Source organism: Musca domestica, unplaced genomic scaffold (assembly GCF_030504385.1).
Source record: "Musca domestica strain aabys unplaced genomic scaffold, Musca_domestica.polishedcontigs.V.1.1 6, whole genome shotgun sequence".
NCBI lineage: Eukaryota > Metazoa > Arthropoda > Insecta > Diptera > Muscidae > Musca > Musca domestica.
This window is the reverse complement of record NW_026712363.1, coordinates 24,967,677-24,984,313: the sequence shown is the minus strand read 5'-3', so window position 1 is coordinate 24,984,313 and position 16,637 is coordinate 24,967,677. Positions and strand designations below refer to the sequence as shown.

Below are 16,637 nucleotides of genomic sequence, written 5' to 3'. Positions count from 1 at the left end.
ATATGATACCAAAATGAAGAATATACTAAGGGACATGTGCCTACATAGACGGCTAAAACGGAATCCAACTTATAACCTACAAAATAAAAACAAAAAATTGATGGAAAAATTACTAAAAATGAATGTCAAATGTTTTCGAAAAAAACTAATTGAGTACTAACACAGCAGTTGCGCCAAGAATTTACGGACTACCCAAAGTCCATAAAGAAGGAAACCCACTTAGACCGATATGTTCATCAATAAACTCCATAAACATATGAGCTTTTCAAATACATTGTGGACATTTTAAAACATTTGACTAAGGATTCTAGTTATAATATCAAAGACCCGCTGGATCTAAAAGACAGAATTAAAGATGTAAAAATTGAAGAGGAGGAAATTCTATTATTATTTGACGTTGTATCGCTATTTCAAAGCATACCTATTCATTTAGTCTTGAGGACAATAACATAAAATAATGGGACATTATTAAAACACATACACAAATTCCGAAGGACCTCTTCATAGAAATACTGACTCTTTGTATAAAAGAATCAAGAATATTTTATGTATATTGACAAGGTGTATGAGCAGAAACAAAGGACTTCCTATGGGATCTCCGGCATCACCGATTATTGCAGATATCGTAATGGAGGAGTTATTAGACGCTACAATGGGGAAATTGATTACAAAACCAAAAATATTGATTAAATATGTTGACGACCTATTTTGCATTGTAAAGAAAATGGAAATTGACAATACTTTAAATGTTTTAAACTCCTATGATAGAAATGTGCAGTTTACCCACGAAAACGGAGGACAAGGAAAGCTAGGATACTTGGAAGCCCTTATAATCAGACAAGGCAATGAACTGATCCTTGGTATCAAAAACCCAAAGCTTCAGGACGACTTATTAATTATTATTCAAAACACCCAAGATGAATAAAAATAAATGCAGCCGTAAATTTTATAAAAAGAGTATATAGCGTAAGCGACGAACGATTTCACAAAAAAAAAAAAAACGAACAGCGAATACGTAATGTCCTTCAAATTAACGACTTCTCGAAAAAAACTATTGACGATCTTATAAAAAGCGAAAAAAAAAAACAATAATAAAATCAAAACGAGGGATACAATGAAAAAACTAAAACAAGCCAGTTACATACATACCTGGACTTTCGGAGCGATTCTACAACTCCAATATTTATAATAAGGGCAAGTATTAATTAGCCTTTAAATCTAAGAGTAACGTCAACTCCTTATTTAGCAAAACAAAATCGAAAATAAAAAAGAAGATAAGTGCAATGTAGTATATAAGATAAAATATGCAGGGGACGAAACTAACATATGCCAGGAGGTATCTGGACATAAGTCAGATCAAAAAAACGGACAAACCAATAGAACAAAAGACATTGACTGGCCATAAACCAAATTTCAAAGACGTTGAAATACTGACACAAGAAAATAATTATAAAAGGCGTTTTACTCTAGAAATGTTAAATATTATAAACATACCAACAGATGTTGGAATGAACTATAAACCAGATACTGACCACTGTGCACACATTTATAGGAACTTAGTTCACAGGCATAGACAGACAAAAATTAGTTTAGCATAGACGGTGAAACAAGACTGTTGCTTTTCTCAATAAAAAGTAAATTGTGTGTTATTATTGTTATCCTATTTGTTAAGTGTTTTATATCTTTGTAGTTTTTTCCCCGAAGATGACTGTCGAAGACAGTCGAAATATCGGAAAATAAAAATCAATATTATAAAAAGAAAAAGAACTGATATTTTCAATTGACCTTAAGCCGAAATAAAGTTAATAAGAAAGTTATTCGTGATGGAGTTCAAGCGTGATATTGTGATTTCTTTATTTTTGGCTGGAAAACCACAAGTGGCTATCGTTAGAGCACTCCAGCATTTAAATATGAATAAATTTTTTGTGTATCCTACCATCGCTCGTTACCGTGATACTGGTAGCATAGCCCGACGTCAAGGATGTGGACGGAAGAAAACAGCAACACGCTTGAATTCCATCACGAATAACTTTTTTTCTAGAAAATTCTCACCAAAATGCTTTTGTACGCTTGTAAACAATATAATGAGCTGCCACTGGAATAATTTTAACAGCTGTCGGACGAGTGGCTTAGAAATGACAGCAGCCTGAAGTTGGTTGCAGTTTCTTTATCTCAGCCTGTACATCAGTACCTTCCGTATATTCGGTATTTTGACAATTTTTGAAATTTCGTGATTTGAAGTTCCTAATGGGTATTACAGTCTATGACAGAAAATTCTCTATGCAGGTCCAGGTCTTCGTATAGCCCTGAGATAACGGCATTTTAATAATTTTAGCTACATTATTCATCGGATTTTTTCTCAAGTTATGTATTAGAATATTGTAATGGCTTATGACAAAAGTTGGGCCCACGTCTTCGTATGGGCCCCAATATGACGGCTATTTTTTTTTAAATTTCCAAATTCGTTCCAAATGTCGGTGGGGAATTCAAAGTTCAACCCGCCCGAACTTACTGGTTTTTTACTGGTTTTAACACATGTTGAGAGTTACTGATTATCCCCGAGAACAATTTATTCACAACAAACCTTTTACTCTGTCAGTCTTTATAAAATATTTATTTTTTAATAATATTTCTGTATGGACATATTTTTAATACCCTTTGTAATCTTTTTTTATTTCAAAATATTATACTTCTTATTAACCACATCCATTCTTATTGCAATTCAAACGAACCACGGTATGAGAACGGGCCATGGCAGCGGTAATTAGCAGCAACAATAATAATAATATTTTCAAAATCTTCAATTCCAGCATTTCGATTGGCTGCAATTTGCTCTTTCTCTTCTGCGTGTTATCGGATCAAGACTGGCGTTGAGATTGGGAACTCTGTGTTGTGGCGAAGTTGTTTTGTGTGTTGTCGGACCAAGACTGGCGTTGAGATTGGGAACTCTGTGTTGTGACAAATTTGCTGGTTAGCAAGTGGATGTATTTTAGGAATGATTTGAGATGGTGAATCAAAAGAAAATCCCATGTGGCTTAGCAGAGATGATCGGTATGGCAAATTTAGTTGCAGGAAATCTAAAAAAATCATTCTTAAAAAAATTGAATTATGACGAGTGTTTGTTTATATGAATCACTCTGTTGTCTGGCAGCTGTTTTGACAGTTTAAAGTGACGTCTCTACTCAGCATCGTCTGCATCGAATTCGTGCAAATTTATTTTCAAAGACTGTTAACACAGTCAGCAAAATTGCCGTATTTAGAGCAGAAGTAATCCACACACCATTCAAAAATTAACAAGTTTAAAAGCAGTAAGTTCGGCCTGACCGAACTTCGAATACCCTCCACAATTTGGAAGGAATTTGGAAATTTTCAAAAAAAAAACATCCTTAAAAATTTTTGTTAAAATTTTAAAAATACCAAATATAGCCGTTATATTGGGGTCTATACGACGTGGACCTACATAGGCATTGTTTGTCATAAGCCATTACCATATTCAAATTCGAAACTTGAAATAAACAGTGAATAATGTAGCTAAATTCATCAAAATATCGTATATAGGGAGGTACCGCTAGCGGAGCTGTGCGAAGACCTGCACCTGCATAGACAATTTTCTGTCACAGGCTGTAGCATCCATTACGAACTTCAAATACCACATCTCAAACAATTTCGATGAGTATTGTACCTAAAATCGTCAAAATACCGAATATAGGGGGGCCTATACGAAGACCTGGACCTGCATAGACAATTTTCTGTCACAGACTGTAGTTCTCATAACGAACTCCAAATACCAAATTTGAAACAATTCTGGTGAATAATGACGCTAAAATCATCAAAATATCGAATATTGGGAGGTACCCTTATATGGGGGCTATAAGGAGACGTGGACCTGCACAAACAATTTTCTGTTTTAGGGTGTAGTATCCATTTTGAACTTCAAATACCAAATTTGAAACAATTCTGGTTAATAATGTCGCTAAAATCATCAAAATACCGAATATTGGGAGGTTCCTGGTTATATGGGGGCTATACGAAGACGTGGACTTGCATAGACAATTTTCTGTCTTAGGCTGTTGTATCCAAAACGAACTTCAAATACCAAATTTGAAACAATTCCGGTAAATATGCCGTTAAAATCATTAAAATACTGAATATCGAGAGGTACCGTTATATGGGAGCTGTATGAAAACGTGGACCTACATGGCCCATTTACGAACTTAACCTACCTACTGGAATAATAAACATGTGTGCAGAAGTTTAACCATCTATTTCAATTCATTCGAAAGATCGCGTGATTACAACAGACAGACGGAGGAAAGACAGACGGACATGGCTGAATCACCTTTGGCACGAATTATGGTATTCGCTGCGCGAATGTTGCTTTGCGGTGTTTTGGCCCGTTCCCAGCGAAGCGCTTGCTTGAGGTGATCGACACTTTTGTATTTTTTAGTGCCAACCTTGCTTCCCAAAATACTTCAGTCACTCTAGTCCAACGGATTGGTATCCGGAGATTTTGGTGGCAATTATGCGCTGGAAATGAAGCGAGGAACCTCATTTTCTTTTCGATGGCGTTGAGTCCTGTGGTGAATGTCCAAGGTCTGCGGCCAAAATGTTTGCGTGCCCAAGGCTTTAATATACCCTCCAGAATAATATACCTAACAGATAATATTTGGCATTTATTCTGATGCCATGGTCGATTAATACGAGCAGAAAGCGACCATCGGCTTTATATTATGGCGGCCCACACCATCACCATGGCCGACGCTTGAGTTCTGGTGGCCAACCGAAGATGCACATTTTCAGCTGACCTCTTTGGCAGGTAAACACGATTATTTTCAAATTCGTCAGTTCACCACTTTCGGCCAAGCGAAGCAACTCTTTAGCTCTTTTGAGTCTATTTTCTTTCTGTTGCGGTGTAAGTTCTTGCACTTTTTGGAATTTCAATGGCTTAACCCCGAGCTCGCTTTCAATATTTGGCGAATGGAATATTGCGATATGTTCAGCTCACAAGCCATTTTTCGGCCACTGTGACGCGGGTTTCTATCAAGTCGCTTCTTCACTTTTCGAACCATATCTGCTGATGTTGCTGTTTTCTTCCGCTGTCGGACGAGTGGCTTAGAAATGATAGCAGTATGAAGTTGCTTGCAGTTTTTTCATCTCACCCTGTATATGGTCGCAGCCAGATTCAAATTTTCTATTCATCCATAATTCTCCCGCATATTTTCGACGTTTATTATTTTTCCTTTATCTCACCTATTGATCCCTACATTATGGGTAAGGTTGTATTTGCCGGGCCTACATTTCTTAACAGATGACAACGCTAATTTATACCACCACTGCACCGAGCTTAACGTATCTTGTTCACTTATTCCTGACCGCTAGCAAGCAAACACATAACACCGGCCTTTTTTATACCCTCCACCATAGTATGGAGGGTATATTAAGTTTGTCATTCCGTTTGCAACACCTCGAAATATACATTTTAGACCCCACAAAGTATAAATATTCTCGATCGGCATAAAATTCTATGTCGATTTAGCGATGTTCGTCCGTCTATGGAAATCACTCTAGCTTCCGAACGAATTGAAGAAGATTGATAAAATTTTGCTCAAATGTATGTTATGTCTGCTGGACTTTTGGTATTGAAAATGGGCCATGCAGGTACACGTTTTGGTATAGCCCCCATATAACTGTACGTCCCGATATTCGGTATTTTGATGATTTTAGCCACATTATTGACCGGAATAGTTTCAAATTTGGTATTTGCAGTTCGTAATGGATACTACAGCCTAAGACAGAAAATTATCTGTGCAGGTCCACGTCTTCGTGTAGCCCCCATATAACGGTACCCCCCGATATTCGGTATTTGATAATTTTAGCGACATTGTTTACCGGAATTGTTTCAAATTTGGTATTTGAAGTTCGTAGTGGATACTACATACTAAGTCAAAAAATGAGCTATGTAGGTCCACGTCTTCATATAGCCCCCATATAACGGTACCCCCCGATATTCGGTATTTGAATGATTTTAGCGACATTATTTAGCGGAATCGTTTCAAATTTGGCATTTGCAGTTCATAATAGATACTGCAGCTTAAAACAGAAAATGGGCCATGTAGGTCCACGTCTTCATATAGCCCCCATATACCGTACCCCCGATATTCGGTATTTTGATTATTTTAGCGACATTATTTACCGGGATTGTTTCAAATTTCGCATGTGAAGTTCGTAATGGATACTTCAGCCCGTGCCAGAAAATTGTCTGTGCAGGTCCACGTCTTCGTGTAGCCCCCATATAACGGTACCCACCATATTCGGTATTTGGATGATTTTAGCTACATTATAAACAGATTTTTCTTCAAGTTTCGCATTTAAATATTGTAATAACTTATGACAAAAGTTGCCTATGCAGGCCCAAGTCGTCGTATAAGCATTCGGTATTTTTAAGATTTTAACAGAATTTTTAATGGCCGGCCGAACTTACAGCTTTTTTACTTGTTTCTTTATCTCACCTATTGATCCCTAAATTATCGGTAAGGTTGTATTTGCCGGGCCTACATTTCTTAACAGATGGCAACGCTAATTTGTACCACTACTGCACCGAGCTTAACGTATCTTCTTCATTTTTTCCTGACCGCTAGCAAGCAAACACATCACACCGGAGAATTGCTGCCTCTCTTTTTTAAATTTAATCCGCAGGAAGTTTTAGGTTGACTTAGTTCGATTTTGGTCTTACTCTTCCTTTGTTATTTTCCGCAGAAGCCAGTCGATGAATTAAGCCAGTCAAAAAAGGCTTTTTATGTATTCTCATCATAACCGAAAACAACAACAGTGCTGTAAATTTAATTTAATTTTTTTACGTTTTTTTTACCGATGTTTGTCTGTAAAAGACCTTGTAAATCCCATTATTAATTTTAATATTGTATTGTTTATATATGTAGTTTTTTTCTAAACTGAGTCATTTGATTTGCCCTGACCACAATTATCACCACGAAATTTTATCACCACATATTAGAAAAATGTAGTGTTTCATTGGATTCTAAACTGCAAGGAGACATTTATCAGTTCTCCGCACAATGAAGATATTATTGTTAAGTTTGTTAATGTTCCTGCTACTTTTGTTATTTGGCGATTTGGTGTTTTGCAAAAAGACATCAAGGCTGGCAGGCCAAAGTCACCTGACAGTATCGCCACAATGTGGCAAGTTCAAATGTGGACCCTAAAACAAGTGGACTCTGGTGGAAGAAGCTAGGAGCGGAAGTAATAGAAAATCAATTTTTTTTAATATTCTATAAAACAAAGTAAATGACAAAAATGAATGATACATTAACCCGTGAATTTTTATTTATTAAAGAATAATTTAGGAAAACAAAATAATTTGAAAAGGGGACATCTAATATGGATATGTTTTCCGTCAATAGCGCTGAGGCAATGAGAAAAAGTTCTACTTCTTTTTTAAATTCTAGTGCATGCCTTAAGGTAAGAATACATAAAATGCTTTTTTGAATGGCTTACGTCATCGGCTGGCTTCATCGGAAATGAACAAAGGAGCCTAGGGCCAAAATCGAACTAAGTCAACCTAAAACTCTTTTTTTACTCTACCTAAAACTCTACCAGCCAATGACTTCAGCCAGTCAAAAAAGCGTTTTATGTATTCTCACTTTTAGGTAGTCTGCTGTGGTTGGGACCGTCATAAATAGAGTCTCAAGTCCTTTCCACAATTTTCCAGTTGTTTCTTTTATTATTCTTAGGACTGTTGACGCTCCCATTTTAAACGTTATAGACAAATACTTAAAGGTGAAAATACATAAAACGTTTTTTTTCACTTTTTTGCTTGCTTAAAAAGAACGTAGGACAAAAACCTTACTAATTCAACCTAAAACTCCAATGACTAAAGCCAGTCAGAAAAGCCTTTTATGTACTCTCACCTTTACAATTTCACCGTTTGCCAGATATCTGAAAATATATCTGTGAAGGCTATTATCTTCCAAAATGTGTCACAGCGAAATATCAGTTTGGTGGAATGCCATGCCAAATTCCAGATAATAATTTCATGTGTATTTATATACATACATCAAAGTTAACAAATAAAAAAGCTGTAAGTTCGGCCGGTCCGAACTTTGAATACCCTCCACCATTGGGAACGAATTTAGAAATTTTCAAAAAATAAAATCCTTAAAAAATTCTGTTTAAATTTTAAAAATACCGAATTTAGCCGTTACGTTGGGGTCTAAACGACGTGGACCTACAAAGGCATTGTTTGTCATAAGTCATTACCATATCCAAATTCGATAACTTGAAATATACAGTGGATATTGTAGCTAAAATCATCAAAATATCGTCTATAGGGAGGTACCGTTATATCGGAGCTGTGCGAAGACCTGGACCAGCATAGACAATTTTCTGTGACAGGCTGTAGTATCCATTACGAACTTCAAATGCGACATCTCAAACAATTTCGGTGGGTTTTGTACCTAAACTCGTCAAAATACCGAATATAGGGAGGTACTGATATATGGGGCCTATACGAAGACCTGGACCTGCACAGACAATTTTCTGTCTTAGGCTGTAGTATCCATTACGAACTTCAAATACCAAATTTGAAACAATTTCGGTGAATAATGTCGCTAAAATCATCAAAATACCGAATATCGGGAGGTTCCTGGTTAAATGGGGGCTATACGAAGACGTGGACCTGTCATAGGCTGTAGTATCCGTTACGAACTTTTAATACCAAATTTGGAACAATTCTGGAGAAAAATGTCCATAAAGTCATCAAAATACCGAATATCGGGAGGTACCGTTATATGGGGCCTATACCAAAACGTGGACCTTCATGGCCCATTTTCAATACCAAAAGTTCTGCAGACATAATACGCATTTGAGTAAAATTTTATCAACCTACTTCATTTCGTTCGGAAGATAGAGTGATTTCCACAGACGGACGTACATCGCTAAATCGACATAGAATTTTATGCTGATCAAGAATATATATACTTTGTGGGGTCTAAAATGTATATTTCGAGGTGTTACAAACGGAATGACAAACTTAATATACCCTCCATACTATGGTGGAGGGTAAAAAAACAATATATATTTTGCAGATATAACAGGTTTATGTGATTTTTTAAGTCCAAGGCCGCTTCCATCATCTTATGAAGGTCGTCAAAAACGGCGGGACTCATTCGCTCCGTCCGCCCGTGCTTCCGCCTGTTGTCAACACGCTAGAGTCAAAACAAATAAAAATAGGAAACTAAAATTTTGCACCGATCTGTCTTTTGCCTGCAGGCAGGTCAAGTTCGAAGATGGGCTATATCGGTCCACGATATCGTATAGCCCCGCATAACGGTACCCCCCGATATTCGATATTTTGATGAATTCAACCACATTTTTCAATGGAATTGTCTGCACAAGGAATTCTTCATGACTTCTTTACCCTCTGAAAAAGAATTGTCTATATAGGTTCACGATATCGCATATCCCCCATATAACTGTACCTGCCGATATTCGGTATTGATGTTGATTTTAGCTACATTTTTCATGGCGTTCACTGTGAGTACTTTAACACCTGAAAAATAATTTTGTTTTTGGTATTTTAATGATTTTAGCCGCATTTTCCACAAGGAGTTCCCTCTGAGTACTTTACCCTCTTGAAGAGAATTGTCTATAGCTACCGCCAGATATTTGGTATTTCCGGCATTTTCGCGGTATTATTCACCGGATTTGAGGTTCGTAATGGGTTGTACAACCTATGAGGGAAAAAATGGTACCGCCCTATGTTCGGTATTTTGATAATATTAGCGGTATTATTCACCGGAATTGTTTTCAATTTCGTATTTGAAGTTCGAAATCGTTACTACACACTATCACAAAAAATTATCCATTGCCACGCCCGTACGTATAGCCCCCATATTAAGGTTTTTACTTGAGCGGTATTTTTTGACCGATTTTTTTTTAATTTTTCAAGTTCCTTCCTACTGTTGGAGGATATCAAAAATTCGGACCAGGTCGAATTTTAGCTCCTTTTCTACTTATATCAAATAAAAAGCAGAAGGAAATGTCAAAAAAATGTCGACCTACTAAGCGTTGTATGTACATTAAGGTTGGAATACATAAAGCGGTTATATTCGGTATTTTGATGATTTAAGCGACATTATTCACCGGAATTGTTTCAAATTTGGCATTTGAAGATCCAAATGGATACTACAGCCTAAGACAGAAAATTGTCCGAACAGGTCTAGGTCTTCGTATAGGTCCCATATATCAGTACCTCTCCATGTTCGGTATTTTGACGAGTTTAGGTACAATACCCACCGAAATTGTTTGAGATGTCGTATTTGAAGTTAGTAATGGATGCTATAGCCTGTGACCGAAAATTGTCTATGCTGGTTCAGGTTGATTTTAGCTTAATTATTCGCCGTTTACTTCAAGTTTCGAATTTGAATATGGTAATGGCTTATGACAAACAATGCCTATGTAGGTCCACGTCGTATAGACCCCAATATAACGACTATATTCGGTATTTTTAAAATTTTAACAGAATTTTTTAAGGATTTTATTTTTTGAAAATATCCAAATTCGTTATAACTGGTGGAGGGTATTCAAAGTTCGGTCCGGCCGAAAGCAAAGTGAAAAAAATGTCGGAAATAACATAAATTTTAGAGTTTAGATTTGTTCGAATTGGTTAGCTTTGACTCGAATTATGACTTTGAAATGGCCAATGAAACCGTCACAGGCTGCCCGAATGTTGCTCTGCGGTATTTTGGCCCTTTCCCGGGGAAGGGTTTGATTGAGATTATCGACACTTTTGGGTTTTTTAATGCCAACCTTGCTTTCCAAAATACTCCAGACACAATAGTCCAACGGATTGGTATCCGGAAATTTTGGTGGCCATTGTGCGCTGGTAATGATTTGAGGAACCATATTTTGTGCATTCCTGTTGGAATGTCCAAGGTCTGCGGCCGAAAAGTTTGCATGCCCAAGGCTTCAATACACCCTCCAGAATATTTTCGCAATAATATTCGGCATTTATTTTGATGCCACGGTCGATTTTCAGCTGACCTCTTTGGCAAGTAAATACGATCATTTTTTTTGTTAACAAACTGCTGGACAACAAAAGTTTTCGCATCGAAGAAACGAAAATTCGGCAGTTCATTACTTTTGGCCAAGCGAAGCAATTTTTTAGCTCTTTTGAGTCTATTTCCTTTCTGTTGCGTTGTAAGTTCTTGCACTTTTTAAAATTTCAATGGCTATATCCCGAGCTCATTTTTCAATATTTGCTGAATGGAATATTGCGATATGTTCAGCTTACGAGCCATTTTTTGCGGCCCCTGCGACGCGGGTTTCGATCCAGTCGTTTCTTTACTTTTCGAACCATTTCTGCTGATTTTGCTGTTTTCTTGCGTCCAATTCCTTGACGTCGTCGGGCTACGCTCCCGGTATCACGGTAACGAGCGATGGTACGAGACACAAAAGATTTATTCACATTGAAATGCTGGAGTACTCTAACGATAGCCACTTGTGTTTTTCCAGCCAAATATAAGGAGATCACACTATCACGCTTGAGATCCATCACGAAGAACTTTTTTTTTCTGGAAAATTCTCACCAAAATACTTTTGTACGCTGGTAATGAGCTGTCGGACGAGTGGCTTAGAAATGACATCAGTCGGAAATTGATTGCAGTTTTTTCATCTCACCCTGCTACATGCGTACATCCAGTAACACAAGAGAACTATGTAAAGAAAAGAACGATGAAAGAGAGTGTAAACCGGGATCAATAATTAAAAGACGCAAAGTCTTTACGATTTGACTTAACCTCAATTATCATTAAGTGTAAATGAGAGAGAGAGAGAGAGAGAGGGAGAGAGATACCAACCATGGTAGAAGAATATAGGTAGACGCGTCGACACAGCTGCTGGGACCATGAACTGTCAAACCAATTTTGGAATTGAAAATGTTGAATAAAAAAATATTTAAATTTGTAAAAAAATTTGAAAAACGCGAAATATAGCAGCTCCGAATGACGTAGTATAAGAAAACATATAAAATCTACTTATATTTGACATTTACATTTTTTTGACATATAAATGCTCCCAAGTGTTGATGCATCTACCTGTATTCTTCTGCCATGATACCAACTGTACACATGCCTATGCACCACAAACCTTAAGGGGAGGTCATAAACACGCATAGCTATCTCCCTTGTGGCAAGCAAACTTGCTGCACTTGCTTATCAGCCTGAGTAAAGATTACATCCCGCATCCTGACTCCACCATGACACCTGCAGCAATTGGAAATTCTATATTATTTATTTCTAACTCGAAGGTCTGCTCACCACATTTTCTTAACTTATTTAATGTGGACTGTATTAAGAAGATCCCTCTCATCCTGCTATTCCCTTTTATTATAAAAACATGTTCACTTACCCGTGAATAGAGAACAATTCCAAAGAACTATATTACAGTCGGAACTATTTGGAACGAAGGAACTAGGGATGGCTATTAAAACTTTTTTTTTTCACAATCAAAAAAGTATTTATTTATTTCTTTTATTTTCCGAACTTTATTTAGTTTCAAAAAAACACAGGGGAAATCAATCAAGTCAAAATGTAAGTATCTATTTTACTACCACGCTGTTGGCACACGAGCACCACATATGAACTTTCCACAGTTGCTAGCGGGCTCCAGATGGGTATTTGGATCTTTACGCCAATCACCTAGTTCTCCAAATTTAGATTTCTCCCATATCGCCAGCAGGATTAAGTGAAGGATTGCAATAATATTTACATAGTTTAGTTGCATGATGTTGCTGCGAGGTGTTTTCGTTTCAATAACTCAGTGACGATTGATTGAATATCGCTATACCTATAATGAAAATCAATGAGGTTCAATTAGTATTTGAAGCGAATTTAATAATAAAATGCAACAAATCACCATCTATTGAATTTCCCATGTCGTTGTCGTCAAGGCTACTGAAAAAGAATTTCAGAAATGTGGTCAAATTTACCGTAACCACAGAACAATGTCAAGTTCTGATTCACTTACTTGACTCAATTTAGATACACATTGATCATTGATTTGAAAGCCCTTGTTATAGGTAAAAAATCGATTTAATTTTGGAAAAGATTGTGTACGAAAATGTGTATGTTTAAGGGAAGGGAAGGGTATTCTTCTATAATGATCGAGGCAGAAGTTTTTTCCACAATTTTCCAGTTGTTTCTTTTATAATTCTTCGGACTGTTGAGGCTTCCATTTTAAACGTTATAGACAAATACCTAGCATTTTCGCCGTTTTCCAGATATCTAAATATATATCTATATGGTCTGCAGGACTTTTGGTACTGAAAATGAGCTATATCTCCTATAGCCCACATATAACTGTACCTCCCTATATTCGATATTTTGAGGTTTTTGGCGACATAGTTCACGACATTATTCACCGGAATCATTTCAAATTTGGTATTTGAAGTTCGTAATAGATACTACAGCCTAAGACAGAAAATTGTCTGTGCAGATCCACCTCCTCGTAGAGCCCCCATATAACGGTGCCTCCTGATATTCGGTATTTTAATGATTTTAGCGACATTTTTCACCGGAATTGTTTCAAATTTGGTATTTGAAGTTCGTAATGGATACTACAGCCCAATACAGAAAATTGTTCTTACAGGTCCACTTCTTCGTAGAGCCCCCATATAACGGTACCTCCCGATATTCGATATTTTAATGATTTTAGGGAGATTATTTACCGGAATTGTTTCATATTTGGTATTTGAAGTTCGTAATGGATACTACAGCCCAAGACAGAAAATTGTCTGTACAGGTCCACCTCTTCGTAGAGCCCCCATATAACGGTGCCTCCTGATATTCGGTATTTTAATGATTTTAGCCACATTTTTCACCGGAATTGTTTCAAATTTGGTGTTTGAAGTTCGTAATAGATACTACAGCCCAATACAGAAAATTGTCTGTGCAGGTCCACCTCCTCGTAGAGCCCCCATATAACTGTACCTCCCGATATTCGGTATTTTAATCATTTTAGTGACATTTTTCACCGGAAAATTTTCAAATTTAGTATTTGGAGTTCGAACTGGATACTACAGCTTAAGACAGAAAATTGTCTGTGAAGGTTCACGCCTTTGTATAGCCGCCATATAAGGGTACCTCCCAATATTCGTTATTTTAATAATTTTAGTGACATTTTTCACCGGAATTGTTTCAAATTTAGTATTTGAAGTTCGAAATGGATACTACAGCCCAAGACCCACCGAAATTGTTTGAGATGTCGTATTTGAAGTTCGTAATGGATGCTAAAGCCTGTGACAGAAAATTGCCTATGCAGGTCCAGGTCTTCGCACAGCTCCGATACAACGGTACCTCCCTATATACGATATTTTGATGATTTTAGCTATGTTATTATTCACCGTTTATTTCAAGTTTCGAATTTGAAAATGGTAATGGCTTATGGCAAACAAGGCCTATGTATGTTGGGGTCCACGTCGTAAAGACCCCAATATAACGGCTATATTCTGTATTTTTAAAATTTTAACAGAATTTTTTATAGGATTTTAATTTTTTGAAAAATTCCAAATTCGTTCCAATTGGTGGAGGGTATTCCTGCTTTTTAACTTGTTTTTATTTTAAAGAATATACAATGAGAATAAGCAAGATTTGCAAAAAGAAAGAGTTGCCACAAAAGACATAATTTCTTTCCGCACACCCCCCACCCCCACAGGATGAACAAATTAGGGAAAATGGAGTACACCATGGTAGAATTAAGAAGGTAAAGTCATGCAATCATATGTTTACATTTTTCTTTTCAGAATTGTTCATTTGACAACATCTAATTGTCAAATTTTTCATATCCATTGTATTCAGAGAAAATAAGTGGTGAACCTGTTTTTTATTCTCTTTTTATTTGCTGGCAGCAAATTTGGAGAATTACTGATTATACCCTACACCACAAGGTGGTCAGGGTATTATGTCTTTGTGCATTTGTTTGTAACAGAGGCAAAAGAAAACGAGATAGACCCATAGTTCCTTTTGATGATCTGTCTGTCTGTCTGTCTGTCGGTCTGTCTGTCCATGTATTTTTGTAAACAAAGTACAGTTCGCATTTATTGCCCTATCCAGGTGAAATTTTGCACAAATCATTTGTTTGACCCAAATACGAACCCTATTGAAATTGGAGATAATCGGTAAAAATTTAGATATAGCTCCCATATATATCTTCGTCCGATTTGCCTTTTATTGTGCACCAAACGTGTAATATCAGTCCGAATAGTATGGATTTTTGCACATACAACCAAATTAGACCTGAAAATAAGTATGCCAAATCATGATCGAAATGGGTTCAGATATAGCTATAGCTCCCACATATATTGTTCATCCGATTTGTTATTTTAGTCCTCCGCAGCCGTAATATGCACTCTGTAACAACAATATTTGGGGAAATATATTAAATACAGCTCAGAAATACATTTGCTAAGTTTTATCGAGATCGTTTCAGATTTGGATATAGCTCCCGTATATATCTTTATCCGATTTCAAATTAATTGTGCACCAAACGTCTAATATTTGCCCAAATGAGATAGAATTTGGCACTTACGACCGAATTGAGTCTAGAAGCTAGTATGTCAAATTTAGTGAAGATCGGTTCAGATATAGCTATAGCTCCCTGTTCGCGGAGAAATAAAAACACACCGGCGGGTTATAATGTATTTTCAAATCTGATCTTATTAAAGAATATTTCTTACTTAAGTGCTACCTAAACTATTCTAACTTAACCTAATCGCAACACACAATCTTTCTTATCTATTCTAAGGGCACGCTAGGAGGGATCTTGTGTCCCAACACTTAAGTGCGTGCTACCTAGACCATCTGAAGTGTTGCAACATTGGAATCGATATGAGTAAGCTGTGGGTAATGGTTAAGTCGCTCTCGAACACTGGAAAAAAGGCTGATAGGACCTTAGCCACTTTTAACAACTTCACGGTGCGCTGAGTAGTAAACGACAATTTTTCGAGCACCCCGAGTGCAACAGGGCAAAGCGAAAAGTGCTACTTCGTATAAGATCTCATCCCGCCGAGAAGGAACCACCACAGTTTACGATGGGTGATGGTGCAAATGTCATCCGGGACGTCAAGTCATCCAAAGCGTTGGACCCAGCGGGAATCTCATTGACAATGCTGAAACAACTGGATACGTCTGGAATTGAGCACCTGCCGAATGTTCTCAACCTGCCGCTAGCCAGCCACATAGTTTCCGAAGCCTAGAAAATGGATCGGGCGGCACCCGCTACTGAAGGCTGTAAGTAACGATGCCTGCAAAGGCGAATCGTACAGGCCGATTTCGCTTTTGTTGCCAGTAGCTAAGACTCTCGAGGCTTTATTCCTCTCCAGCATTAGAGGAAGCTATCCAGTTGTCAAGCATCAGCACGGATTCCGTCTACAACATAGTACCACAAGAACAACATTACACGCCATTTCTTCACACATATTAAAAGAGAATTGAACCAGAACAAGCCGTGTGATAGGCATTTGATACGGTTAATCATGGCACACAGTTTGAGGACGTGCAGAGAATTACCCTCCGCTCAGGCGTGAAACGTTGGCTAATCAACTATATGTGTGAACGCCAGTCGTA

The 16,637-nt window shown here is 37.2% G+C and overlaps 1 long non-coding RNA gene across 1 annotated transcript; it reads right to left on the bottom strand.

The window, feature by feature from the left end:
* Nucleotides 1-12,535: 12,535 nt before the first annotated feature.
* Nucleotides 12,536-13,093, bottom strand: LOC131805697 (uncharacterized). Its single transcript, XR_009343779.1, has 2 exons — nt 12,931-13,093; nt 12,536-12,861 (listed from the first exon to the last, which is right to left on the bottom strand). It is a non-coding gene; the product is annotated as an uncharacterized LOC131805697 (long non-coding RNA).
* Between the last annotated feature and the right edge of the window lie 3,544 nt (nt 13,094-16,637).